We start from the raw sequence: 13163 nt of genomic DNA on the forward strand, positions 1-13163 counted from the left end.
CTGTTTAAATAAACAAAATGGTAATAGGCAGATCTAAACCACCTTAATGCCTGTCCCTGAATACCAGTGCAATTTTGTAGTAGGATTAAAAATAATCCAAGATATTTGAAAATGAACAAAGTCATTTGCTTTTACTAAAATGGACAAAGACATTTGCTTTTACTGTTTTCCATCCCCGTGTGTCATGATCAGCATCTAACGCAGCTCTAAGATTAAGTAAACGCAGCCTTGGTCAGAAGCTAGAAATAAGTCATTTGTAATTTTACCAATCATATTTCTGTGCTATGATGGGGCCTGAATACTGACTGAGATTTTTCATTGAGATCATTCTTTTAACCAGCACAATTGAGCAGACAAGTATATTTTAGACATAAATGGAAAATTTGAAATGGGTCTGTAAGTTGCCCGTTCAATGTATGTAAAGTAAATAAGAAAATGTTTAGCTGGATGGCAAAATTAAAATGTGTTTTAATTGCTGGGTTAATTGTTTTGACAATATAATGCTAGACGTGTTTAATCTGTGTGTCTAAATTAGTAAAACTTGTGTAAGACTAATTAAATGATACATTTCTTTGAACCGCGCTTCTCTAAATTCCACCTCCTGTCTTTCCAGTTCATCATCCGGTGGGACAAGGGCATCTTAAATTCAGAATTTTGCCCAATGCTGGTCTATTGCATATTTATACAAGTGAATTCATTAAGGTGATAATATATATATATATATATATATATATATATATATATATATATATTTATCACACAAAGACTAAAGCCACACTGTGGAAATAAGCTCCACAAATGCATCCAATATTTAAACATGACATTATTTGTCAACATATAATAGGCGTTTTGGATCAAGACCAGGTTTTTACAGTCTATTTATCACAAGTGTATAATTGAACTCGTCTCACCATTCAGTGCTGTGTACGTCTGCCCAGATGTCACCATTGGGAGGAATGGCTCATGCCACTGCTAAGAGGCAGATGACCATCTGGTGTGTAATTTATGACGGGTTATGCCAGGAGTCATGGCCTAGGACTGTAATGTATTGCCCCCTCCAAATATCATTGTACACAAACGCTTAGAAAATAGTAACAAAAGTGCAATTCAAGCCATTTAAATCACTGTCTGGATAAACAAAGGCAAATTTTTTTCAGGCCTAGTCATGCTGCTTCCATCAGTGCATCAGTTTATCCACTATCTCATAGCTCAGTGTTTTCCAGAGATGGTCCTCACTGCAGAACAAGAAATCCAGGGGGAGGAGTTGGATCCAGATCCAACTCCTCCCACAAATCCCACCCATCTCCGCCCCCTGATCCCTAACCCCACCCCTAATCCTACCCATCTCCACCCCCTGATCCCTAACCCCACCCCTAATCCTACCCATCTCCGTCCCCTGATCCCTAACCCCACCCCTAATCCTACCCATCTCCACCCCCTGATCCCTAACCCCACCCCTAATCCTACCCATCTCCACCCCTTAGATCTGGATCCAACTCCGCCCCCTGGATCTCGTGTCCTGCAATGAGGTGCTACTGGTTTTCCAACACATTCTCGAATTGATTCTCAAACACAACTGATTCATCCCATTAGAAACGACTCCAGAGCTGTGTTCAAAATTGCCCCCCTATACCATCAATCACTATTCCCTACATTACTCCACTAATATAGTCCACTTGAAGCGGTGAATGAAAACGAGTGAGTGAATTCGGACACGGAATGCCTGCTACTTTTGCAGTTTGTGCTTGCCGTTTAATAATCATTTGAAACTTAATAGCAACTATCAGCTCCAGTAGTAATGAAAGGATTTATCTTGAACTCTGTCATGAAACTAGCATGTATAAACCTTAATTAAACAATTTAATAATCAATTAAAAATGAATTTATACCTGTATGATATTACGCTGTACCCACATTGGACCAGTGGTTTGGAAAATGAATGGATGGATGATTCAGCTGTGAGCGCCGTCTTCTGGCAAGACGCAGGATTTAATTCGGCACGACCCTTACAGTGCATCATGGGTATTCTCTAGCCGTTGAGTGTACATCCGTTGTACACTTATTATTGTGGTGCATTATGGGATTGAATGAGAATAGTATCCACTATTGTTTAAGTCACCACTACAAATGGCTGTCTCTTCAAATAGTGCCCTATGAAAGGGTATAGGGGGTGATTTAAGACTGCCTGAAATGAATGGGTCAGATAAGGGAGACATCCAAAATGTGTTCTCTTAGTGTGACTCCAGGAATAGGGTTGGGAAACACTGTCATAGCTGGCATAGGCCTACAGTAGTTCATATAATTGAGGCAGTGACAAATGTTTGCTATCAACTTAATTAAAAGCGGATTGCAATTAGTATGAGTGTGAATTGTTGTAGAGTTGAATCATTGTTTGTGTGTTACGGAGAGTTACGGACTGAGGGCACATGCACGCACCATCTGGCCTGCTCGAGATAAGCTCTTGGACATTGCCAGTGTTTTTCTCCCATGCCTACCTACAGTATATTACAGAGATTCTCAAAGTATTTCTACAAATCATTTGAAGCATCATCTCATGGCCACTGAATACTAAAAATACTTAGACTTTGGAGCCTTGTTTCTAAATGTTTTGGATAATACCTTTTGGATGACACTTTAATTTCAAATATCTTTTCACATTTAACCTGGCATTGACCTTCAGTGTTGCAGGGGTTTCTATTGGATTAAATAATTTTGAACAAATGGGTTATACAAGATCAATAATTCTGTTAGAGTAAAATTTGGTAACACATTCTATGAAGCCTGTAAATGTAATGCATTATAAGCCATTCTTCATGCATATGCATAATCTCTTATAAACAACCTTAGAATATGTTGCATCATCTCATAAATAATCATAACAACAGGTTCCCTTTCGAGAGGTTCCTCCTATTGCGTAAGTATGGGAAAACTCCTTTTCTCGAGAAATATTGAAGTCTTTATGTAAAACGCATTGCAGCTGCACAGCATACAGCAATGAGCGAGGCAGCTCGGTCATTGGCTGTGCTGCGGCAACTGCACGAACCTATGACGGGGCGACTCTGAACCCGCTTCCAATGAGCGTGCTTCTCGCCTGCGCGCGTCAGAGCCCGCCAAGATGGGCGTGGCCAAGGGGTATATATTGGGCGCCCCGTCGTCTGAGTTCTTTAGATTTAATCTCCTTCAGCAAAGACCTTCTCTTCGCTGGATCCTCCGGATTTTTGGAGTCTTTTCGCCGCCGCCGTCGACAAGCCTACAGCAGGACTGCAACGAGGACGCTGGCGCCTTCGAACGCCTTCTGCTAAACCATCCGGCGCATATCACCTATATCCTTTCAAAGTGTTCGCCCCCGCGACACTTTTCTAAAAGAGCAAATTAACTGGGCATTGTTTCAAATGCCTTCCTGCGCCTCGTGTCGAGGCCCTCTTCAGGACGGGGATCGTCACATCATTTGCACCCGCTGCCTGGGGCCGGACCACGCAGAGGCTGCCCTTACTCGAGGCGGATGCCCCGAGTGTGACGCCCTGGGCCTCACGAGCTGTGCGCTCGCTTCGCCGCTTTCGCAGCGAAAGAGCCCACCACCACCGTGCTTCCATCCCCTCTGGTCGAGCCGCGCAAGAAGCGCCGCTCACAGAGGCCGCCAGAGCACGCGGTTTGCAGTGACGTCACGCCGGGCCAATCCCCGCGTGCTTCACCACCACCCGAAGACTCCCCGCCGCCAGTCCAGTTCACACAGGCGGACCAGCACCCCTCCAGCAGAGCGATGGGTCTCGTCTCGTTTGGCGCGTCAGGGGATGACGACGAAAAGAATGACAGCCTTTCCTTTGATGCTGCATCCGACGACTTGCCGGGCTCATCCTTCGACCCCGAGCCATCGATGTTAGCGGGCACGAGCGTGGGCTCCAGCATGGACTCGGAGATCGTCCACATCCTGTCTAAGGCCGTGGAAGACCTCTGGCTCGATTGGTCTTCCCCGGAAGAACCCGCCCGCAGCCGACTGGACGAGTGGTTCCTGCAGGGGCGCCGGCAGGCTCCTCGGCAAAGGCCCTCCCCTTTCTTCCCGGAAGTTCACGACGAACTCACGAAGTCGTGGAAAGCCCCGCACTCCGCTCGCCTGAAGCCTTCTTTCTCTTCGTCGCTCTCCTCTGTGGACGGCGCGAAAGAAAGAGGCTACGAGGGGACTCCGCCCCTCGAGGAGGCAGTGGCCAATCACCTGTGCCCACCCTCCACCGCTGGATAGAAAGCCAAAGCTTCTCATCCCTCGAAGCCTTGCCGATCTACTTCAGCTCTCGCCGGTCGCGCATACACCGCCGCCGGCCAAGCTGCGTCAGCGCTTCACTCCATGGCTGTCCTCCAAGTGTTTCAAGCCAAACTTCTCCGCACCATGGACGAGTCTGGACCTGATCCTGAGGCATTCAAGGATCTGCGCAGCGCCCCCGACATAGCACTGCGAGCCACAAAAGCCACCGCCCAATCCATCGGCCGTGCCATGGCTAACCTGACTGTCCTTGAGCGCCATCTGTGGCTGACGCTAACAGAGATGAAGGATGCAGATAAGGCGTCGTTCCTCGACGCCCCTATCTCCAAAAGCGGCCTGTTCGGACCAGCGGGGAAGGAGTTCGCTGAGCGCTTCACCGAAGCCCGCAAGGATTCGCAGGCTATGCGTCACTTCCTGCCCAAGCGATCTAGCTCATCGCAGAGCCGCCAAAAGCCGCCTCAGCAGCAGCGAGTCAAGACGGCACCTCCCGTCTCTCAGCCAAGACCTGAAACTGACTTCCGCCGCCGCTCGCGCTTTGCCAACAGGAAGCAACCCCCCGAGTGACGGGGACCTCGGCCCAAGATTGTGCTGAACCCAGAGCCTCGTAAGTCTTCCTAGCTACAGGGAGAAAGAGAGAGAGCGCGTGTCTCACAGAAGCCGGACAGCTCTCTCCAAAACGTTTAAAGCATTACCCAGTCCCCTTACAGGCGGCTGGAAATGTCTGTACAGCAGCCAGTGGGCCAGCCGCACAGGTCGCTCACCTGCAAACAAATGCCGTTTTTACGGCGACACACAGAAATCACATAAAGAGCCATTTTCTGCCTGTGTCATTAAGGGGTCACGTGTCCACACTAAAGTGCGCATTCCCACATATCAAAACTGTCAAAGCAGTGCCAAATGCTTTCCCAGCTCAGGCTGGACGCCCCATAAATGTAGATTGTGTGCCCACTGTCATGTATGCACCACTACACATAAGCACTGTTCCCACAGTTATAAACACTTCCCCAGTAAAAGCGGGAAATTCTATAAGAGTAGCGCGTGTGCCCGCTGTTATGCACGCACCCCAACTCACAAACACTGTTTATATGGCCAAAAACCTCCCGCCATGAGCGGGAAGTTTTATGAAAGTGGCGCGCGTGCCTACCACAGTCTATGCACCCCCACCAATAAGTACTGTCCATACAGTCTTAAACATTTCCCCAACTCACACTGTGAGCATTACGGATGTGGCGAGCGTGCCTGTAATCTCACACGCACCCCTGCACTCGGCATTCAACAAAGCTCCTCAGCGCGCGCCCGAGCCTCTGAGAGCTGTGAGCTCAGTATTAGCACATGGTGATTTGCCGGCGGGAGCCATACGTCACTGCGACACACCCCCAGCCAGCATTCAGCCCATATCTGTGCGAGCGAAAGCTTGGGAAAATATCCCCGGCATGCCGAAATGGGTTTTGAACATAATAAAACACGGTTACTCGCTTCAATTCGCTCGCAGACCGCCCCGCTTTACAGCGGTGGTCGAGACGAAAGTGAGAAAAGATGTTTCACATGTTCTACGCACCGAGGTGCGTAGAACTGATAGAGAAGGGCGCTATAGAAACAGTCCCTCCCTCTATGAGCGAGGCAGGTTTTTACAGTCGCTATTTTCTCGTCCCGAAGAAGGATGGTGGTCTCCGCCCCATTCTAGATCTCAGACATCTGAACAAAGCTTTAATGATTCGCTCGTTCAGAATGTTAACAACCAAGCATATCCTCGCGCAAGTTCGCCCGGGGGATTGGTTTCTATCTGTGGATCTGAAAGACGCTTACTTTCACATTCCGACAGCGCCTCATCACAGGCCATTTCTGAGATTCGCTTTCGAGGGACAGTCATACCAGTACACAGTACTACCATTCGGCCTGTCACTGGCACCCCATACATTTACAAAATGCATGGATGCAGCACTTTCCCCCCTGAGACAGCGGGGAGTGCGAATACTGAATTATCTCGATGATTGGCTAGTCCTAGCACAATCAGAGAGCCAGTTAGTGACACACAGGTCTTGGATTATCAGTCATCTAGAATGCCTGGGTCTAAGAATCAATTTTGCAAAGAGCATGCTATCCCCCAGCCAGAATATTTCTTTTCTGGGAATAGTGCTAGACTCAGTGCAGATGACGGCGCGCCTCTCATCAGAGCGCGCGTTCACTATCCGGCGCCTTGCAACATCGTTCAGAGCGGGCGCGCACGCCCCCGTCAAGCGATTTCAAAGGATGCTCGGTCTCATGGCCTCGGCATCAGCTGTACTCCAGCTAGGATTGTTGCACATGCGTCCTCTCCAACGCTGGCTCAAAAGCCGTGTCCCCACTCACGCGTGGCGCTCAGGCCACTTTTTAATCAGAGCGAATCACGGCTGCATAAAAGCCCTGACGCCCTGGAAAGCTGTCGACTGGTATCAGTCTGGTGTTAGTCTGGGCGTGAACACAAGGAGAAAAATGATCACGACAGATGCCTCCAAAATAGGTTGGGGGGCCCTTTACGAGGGCAGGCCTGTCTCCGGCTTGTGGTCAAACCCGGAGAAGCGTCTACATATAAACTGTGTAGGTCGCTTTGGCTCTCAGAGCCCTGCTTCCGTACCTGAAGGACGAGCACGTCCTGGTCCGAACGGACAACATGACGGTAGTCTCGTATATAAATTGTCAGGGTGGACTCAGGTCGAGCTCCCTGCACTCGATGGCCAGGGAACTCATCCTATGGTCCCAGCGCAACCTGCGCTCGCTGAGAGCAGTGCATGTGCCAGGTGTTCTGAACCAGGGAGCGGACATGCTGTCCAGAGACAAAGTTCTCCCAGGAGAATGGTCTCTCCACCCCCTGACGATTCAGTGGTTATGGCAAACCTTTGGCAGAGCAGAGGTCGACCTCTTTGCCTCCAAGGAAAATGCGCACTGCCCTCTCTTCTTTTCAAAGAGCACAGACGCGCTCGCCCAAATCTGGCCGAGCCGCCCACTGTATGCCTTCCCTCCGGTCGCGATGCTACCTCAGGTCATCAGTTGGATCAGGGAGGAGAAATGTGCAGTGCTCCTGGTAGCCCCACTCTGGAAGAACCAGACGTGGTTTCCAGAACTGATGCAGATGATGCAATCTGCCCCATGGCCGATTCCGCTGAGGCTAGACCTCCTCAGGCAGGCCAACGGGATGATCCTCCATCCCCGCCCCGATCTGTGGGCCCTCCATGCATGGCCCCTCAACGGGTTCCCGGGAACCTCCCCAGTGGAGTGTTGAGAACCATCACTGAGGCGCGAGCGCCCTCTACGAGGCGCTTATATGCCCAGAAATGGAAGGTGTTCAGTGACTGGTGTGAATCCAGGAACCTGAACCCTGAGATATGCGAGGTACCGAGTGTGCTCGTTTTCTTACAAGAGCTGTTGGAGGCAGGCCGCACCCCCTCCACGCTCAAAGTATATGTGGCTGCCATAGCGGCATCACACGACCCTGTAGAAGGATGCACACTAGGGAAAAACTACCTAGTTGTTTGTTTCCTGAGGGGCGCCAGGAGGATAAATCCCCCACGCCCCCCCTCAGTGCCAATCTGGGACCTGGCCACGGTCCTGGACGCACTCAAAAGTGCCCCGTTCGAACCCCTCCGAACTGTGCACCTTAAACAGCTCTCGCTCAAAACTGCTCTCTTGCTGGCTCTCGCCTCAGTCAAGAGAGTGGGCGACCTGCACGCGCTGTCATCAAGCGCTACCTGCCTGGAGTTTGGACTTAACGACAGCAGAGTTGTCCTCAGGCCAAAATACGGGTATATTCCTAATGTGCTCTCTACACCCTTCAGAGCACAGGTGATATCTCTGGCCGCGCTATCGTCTCCAGTAGACGAAAGCGACGCTAATTTACTCTGCCCGGTCAGGGCGCTCAGAGTATATTTGGAACGTTCTGCCCTGTTCAGACAGACAGAGCAATTGTTCGTATGCTTTGGCGGCCGCACCAAAGGTCTCGCTGTTTCAAAGCAGAGAATATCACGCTGGATAGTTGATGCTATAGCGCTGGCTTATGAAGCCAAGGGCCTTCAGTGCCCCTTGGGCATCAGAGCTCACTCTACGAGAGGCATGGCCTCCTCGTGGGCGTGGTCGAGTGGGATACCCATTCAAGATATTTGTGCGGCAGCAGGCTGGGCCTCACCGTCAACATTTATCAGGTTTTATAACCTACAGGTCCCCTCATTGCACTCCAACATACTGTCGGTCTAACTATGCATAGGCTGGAGTGTGTACATGCTGAGCATTATCTCCTCCCTTATAGGATCCGTCTCTGACTGACTTAGAGGGTTTTTCATGCATATCAGTACATAAAATGTGCTTTTGTGTTTTTCTCTGGATGCCCATTGGGCCGTTCCACATTGTCCCTTATAAAGCCCGCCTTCGGCCGGCTCGTTGGATAATTACTTTGCTTAAAGGCTCAGGCATCTGCCTCCGGCTTAAAGGAGAACTCCGGTGCAAAATGAACCTCGGGTGTAATAACACATTGGTACAAACTAAATCGTTCCCTGAGATTTGTTTTCATGATAATCGAATGTAAAGAGTTTTATCTCTAAAAACAGTTTAGCTTATAACGCTAGTATATTGGGCATAAAGTAAGCAAAAGAAGATCGCTAGTTAATACCAAACAAAGCTAAAATTAGCCCCACACTAAGACGGCAGCATAATGAGGGTCCTTACATGCAAACCGAAGCATTGAGAACTTTGTAAGTGTATAGACAGTTTAATAAGAAGATACTTTACACAGACAGTACAGTTAGCGCATACAGACAGGAGCCATCTTGGAAAACAGTCTCGATCAGTCAAACCACGAAGGTGAGCGAATAGTACGTGTAGATATTGAAGATAAGATAGATTATATTTATTTTTTTATTTTCTCTGTTGCGTTCAGTGCTTCTCTTATGCGCTCAGTGCTTTCTTCCGGAAACAACGGACCATATGAGAATCCAAGTCACAGTTCAGCTCACGTATCACCGTGTTCGTGGTTTGACTGATCGAGACTGTTTTCCAAGATGGCTCCTGTCTGTATGCGCTAACCAAGAGGGTAATCCATCGACCGGAAGTTGAAGCCGGCCGGGTGCCGCCATGTTGTAGCAGAACTTCACTTGCGTTAGCATTTTCATTGACTCCCATTCATTTTGGCGTCACTTTGACAGCGAATAACTTTACATCTGAGGCGTTTAAAGACTCCATTTGTCCATTATTTATTTCTAAAGAAACACGACAATGTATGAAGGGCTCCATTACCTTCTATGTTACATTATGGCCCCGTAGAAACAGATTTAGTAAAAATAGGCTAACGATTGAGTCATAACCACTCGACTCTCTGTCGCGCTGTACAGAAATTACCGTACAGACAGGAGGAGAAGCTCGCAGGCAATCGGGGGGACGTCCCGTCAAGGGAGAAGCCCATAGATAATGAGTCCATAAAAGCAACGGAATACTTACTCCTGCTCACTCACGCCAAATAACTCTTTGCTCAAGTTCCCCGTCTCTGCAAGATTAACGTTGGCAATTTTTACGCACAGCTACTAGAAGATTAACGTCTGTCAGACAGGTTGCTCATGTCATCAAGCTTAGTTTGAGTCGGTTTGAGTCTGCGCGTCAGGAACGGAAGTGCTCAAAAATCGCTAAAAATGGGCTTCAACTGTCTCAACTGAGTTCCAATGAGATGACTCTGTCCACTTCTTATACTGTCTATGGCGCTAACTGTACTGTCTGTGTAAAGTATCTATACACTTACAAAGTTCTCAATGCTTCGGTTTGCATGTAAGGACACTCATTATGCTGCCGTGTTAGTGTGGGGCTAATTTGAGCCTTGTTAGTGGTATTAACTAGCGATCTCTTTTTGCTTACTTTATGCCCAATATACTAGTGTTATAAGCTAAACTGTTTTTAGAGATAAAACTCTTTAAATTCGATTATCATGAAAACAAATCTCAGGGAACGATTTAGTCTGTACCAATGTGTTATTACACCCGAGGTTTATTTTGCGCCGGAATTCTCCTTTAATAGAGCGAAGTCAGCACACACGGCGTTTTACATGGTGTTCCCATAGCGTAAGCTACTTACGCAATAGGAGGAACCTCTCGAAAGGAAACGACTCGGTTACTAACGTAACCTCGGTTCCCTGAGAGGAGGGAACGAGTATTGCGTAAGCTGCCGTGCTTGTGCTTGGTCAGTTCGCTTCAGTCGATTGAACCTAAAGAACTCAGACAACGGGGCGCCCAATATATAGCCCTTGGCCACGCCCATCTTGGCGGGCTCTGACGCGCGCGGGCGCGAAGCACGCTCATTGGAAGCGGGTTCAGAGTCGCCCCGTCATAGGTTCGTGCAGTTGCCGCAGCACAGCCAATGACCGAGCTGCCTCGCTCATTGTATGCTGTGCAGCTGCAATGCGTTTTACATAAAGACTTCAATATTTCTCGAGAAAAGGAGTTTTCCCATAGCGTAAGCTAATTACGCAATACTCGTTCCCTCCTCTCAGGGAACCGAGGTTACGTTAGTAACCGAGTCGTACTTGTCAGTGCACTGAAAAAGATCTTGCAATTGAAACAGCCCTTAAAATTTCAGAATCCCTGATCAGTGCCCTGAGACTACTGAACGGGAGCTGACTGAGACTCACCCAAGGAGAATTCTCCCGTGTTAATGTCTTGCTTGTGGGAGACCATTTTATCACCTATTACTTAAGAAATATTTGCATTAAATGCATGCTGTGTTCTTTGAGATAAACATCGTATAATGCTAAAACTTTTTAGCATTCAAGCTCAGTGAAACATTGCATTGTCTTTTTAAAATAGTGGCATAACCCCTTATCTACTTCAGGAACGGCATCAAGCCGGTCAAAGGAAAGGCAAAAAGGCCACAGACCCATTTTAAGTGACAGCTGCTCTTTTGCAACAAAGGTAATTTCAAATGCAAGCAGGTCCATTCATTTGATTTCCTCCACATCTCCCAGAGTGCTGAATGTAATTATCGTCCCTCCATCTAGCGTCCCTAGGGAGCCCTTCCCCCTCCATGCTCAGCTGTGACCGTCCCCCGGCCCTTCGGCCCTCCCCCCCACCTGATCACGTGACATTATCCTGTCCCGCCTGCCTGTCCCCACCCACCAGCACCAGCTGTATGACTTTCATAATCTCAACACAATGCCTGATCCAGAATCAGTCACCATTGACTCTCATTATAGCCTTATAATGTTTGTCTGTCTGTCTGCCTGTCTGTCTGTCTGTCTGTTGATCATGTGATCAACCTGATGTTTTAATGTTAAGCATGTTTTAAGATGTTTTAAATGTCTCTCAGAGGGTCTCTCTCTCAAATATGAGAATGTTTATGTACAGTATTTATATATCTATCAACTGATCTCAGTGGCAATAAATAAACCAGACGGGAAATAGATTAAATGTTTTACGGTAAATATTCTTCTAAAAGGTAGATATCAGAAAATATGCAGCCTAAATGAAAAGTGTAATGGTGTCCACTGTGGTATGGTCTTTGAAAAGACTTAATTTGCATTCATATTTTAAGGAAAATTCATCAGAATCCATAAAAACAGCCTTATTACCGAGATTTTCATTATGAAATCATAGCCACCGGACAGAATCAGTCCACTCAGAATAGAAAGAGACTGCATCATCACAGATGGTGCTTGAGGGCTTTGATTGCGCTCAGTCAAGTACTTGCCTTTAAGTGTGTGTGCATGCTTTTGTTTGACCATATGTGCATATGCGTGTCCTCAGTGGTGTGTGCATTTCAATTTAACATGTGTTTGTGTTTTAGACCGACTGAGTGCTTTGCAGGCCTGAACTAGTGGATGGTCACAGATAGCCTAAAGGCTCGACTTCTGTTTCTGAATATGTGGTTTATTATTCCGATGGTAAAATATGATTTGATTCACTGCTTTGGCTGCAGTGTTAGTTTAACCTGTGCAATTCTGCTTGTTGTAACTGCATTTTGTTAATTCTATGGCATCACAACAAACAACTTAGCCTGCATCTAATTTGAACACAAAGCCTTGTGGCTTGACCCATAGGCAATACCTCTTAAGCACAATGCCCTTCCTTCACAAAGTGAACACACATTTTCACAGTAACAGTCACATTTAGCCATTTTTCATATGAATGTTGATGCAAAAATTACGAAAATAACGTTAGTTTGATTAAGATTGAGATCAAATATTTTTATTTGATAATAGCAGTTAAATGTTACCACATTAAACATATTTTTAGCTAAATGTTAAGCTTCTTTTAGGAAATGTTAGCTGTCACTGATGGAGTTTGGGACACATACTATTCAGCAATATTACTGATTTGACTGCACTCACACTACTGGATGATTGCTGAACTGAGCTGGACGATGACATCACTATTTTCTACTTACAGCTGAATTGAACATTTCATATTTGATGAACTTTATTGAACAGAAATGAATCAACACTGAACTGACCTCAGCTGAACAATGACACAATTTTTTTTTTAAAGCTGCTTTACAGCAGAATTGAACTTTGTTTAGATCAAGTCATTGTTTTCCAGTTCCTGTTTTCGACTGAGCCTGGTTTCTCCAATGGGTTTTTTTCTCCATTCTTTCACCTGATGGAGTTTAGGTCCCTTGCCACTGTGAACTCTGGATATTTTTAATATTCAATTTTATATTATTGATCTGACTAATCCGACTATACTGGCACTGTTGTATGAGAACTGAACTGAGCTGGACGATGACATCATCATTTTTGTGTGTGTTTTTTTTTGCTTTATAAATAATTGATGATCTTTACAGTGGAACTGAATCAACACTGAACAAAAGCCGAAATGCCAACTTTATCACATGCTTTGAAACAATCTATATTGTATAAAGCGACTAGGCTATATAATTGTATGATTCGACTAACCTGACATTA

This window comes from Rhinichthys klamathensis, unplaced genomic scaffold (genome assembly GCF_029890125.1).
Source record: "Rhinichthys klamathensis goyatoka isolate OS25496 unplaced genomic scaffold, OSU_Roscu_1.1 h1tg000281l_1, whole genome shotgun sequence".
Classification (NCBI taxonomy): Eukaryota; Metazoa; Chordata; class Actinopteri; order Cypriniformes; family Leuciscidae; genus Rhinichthys; species Rhinichthys klamathensis.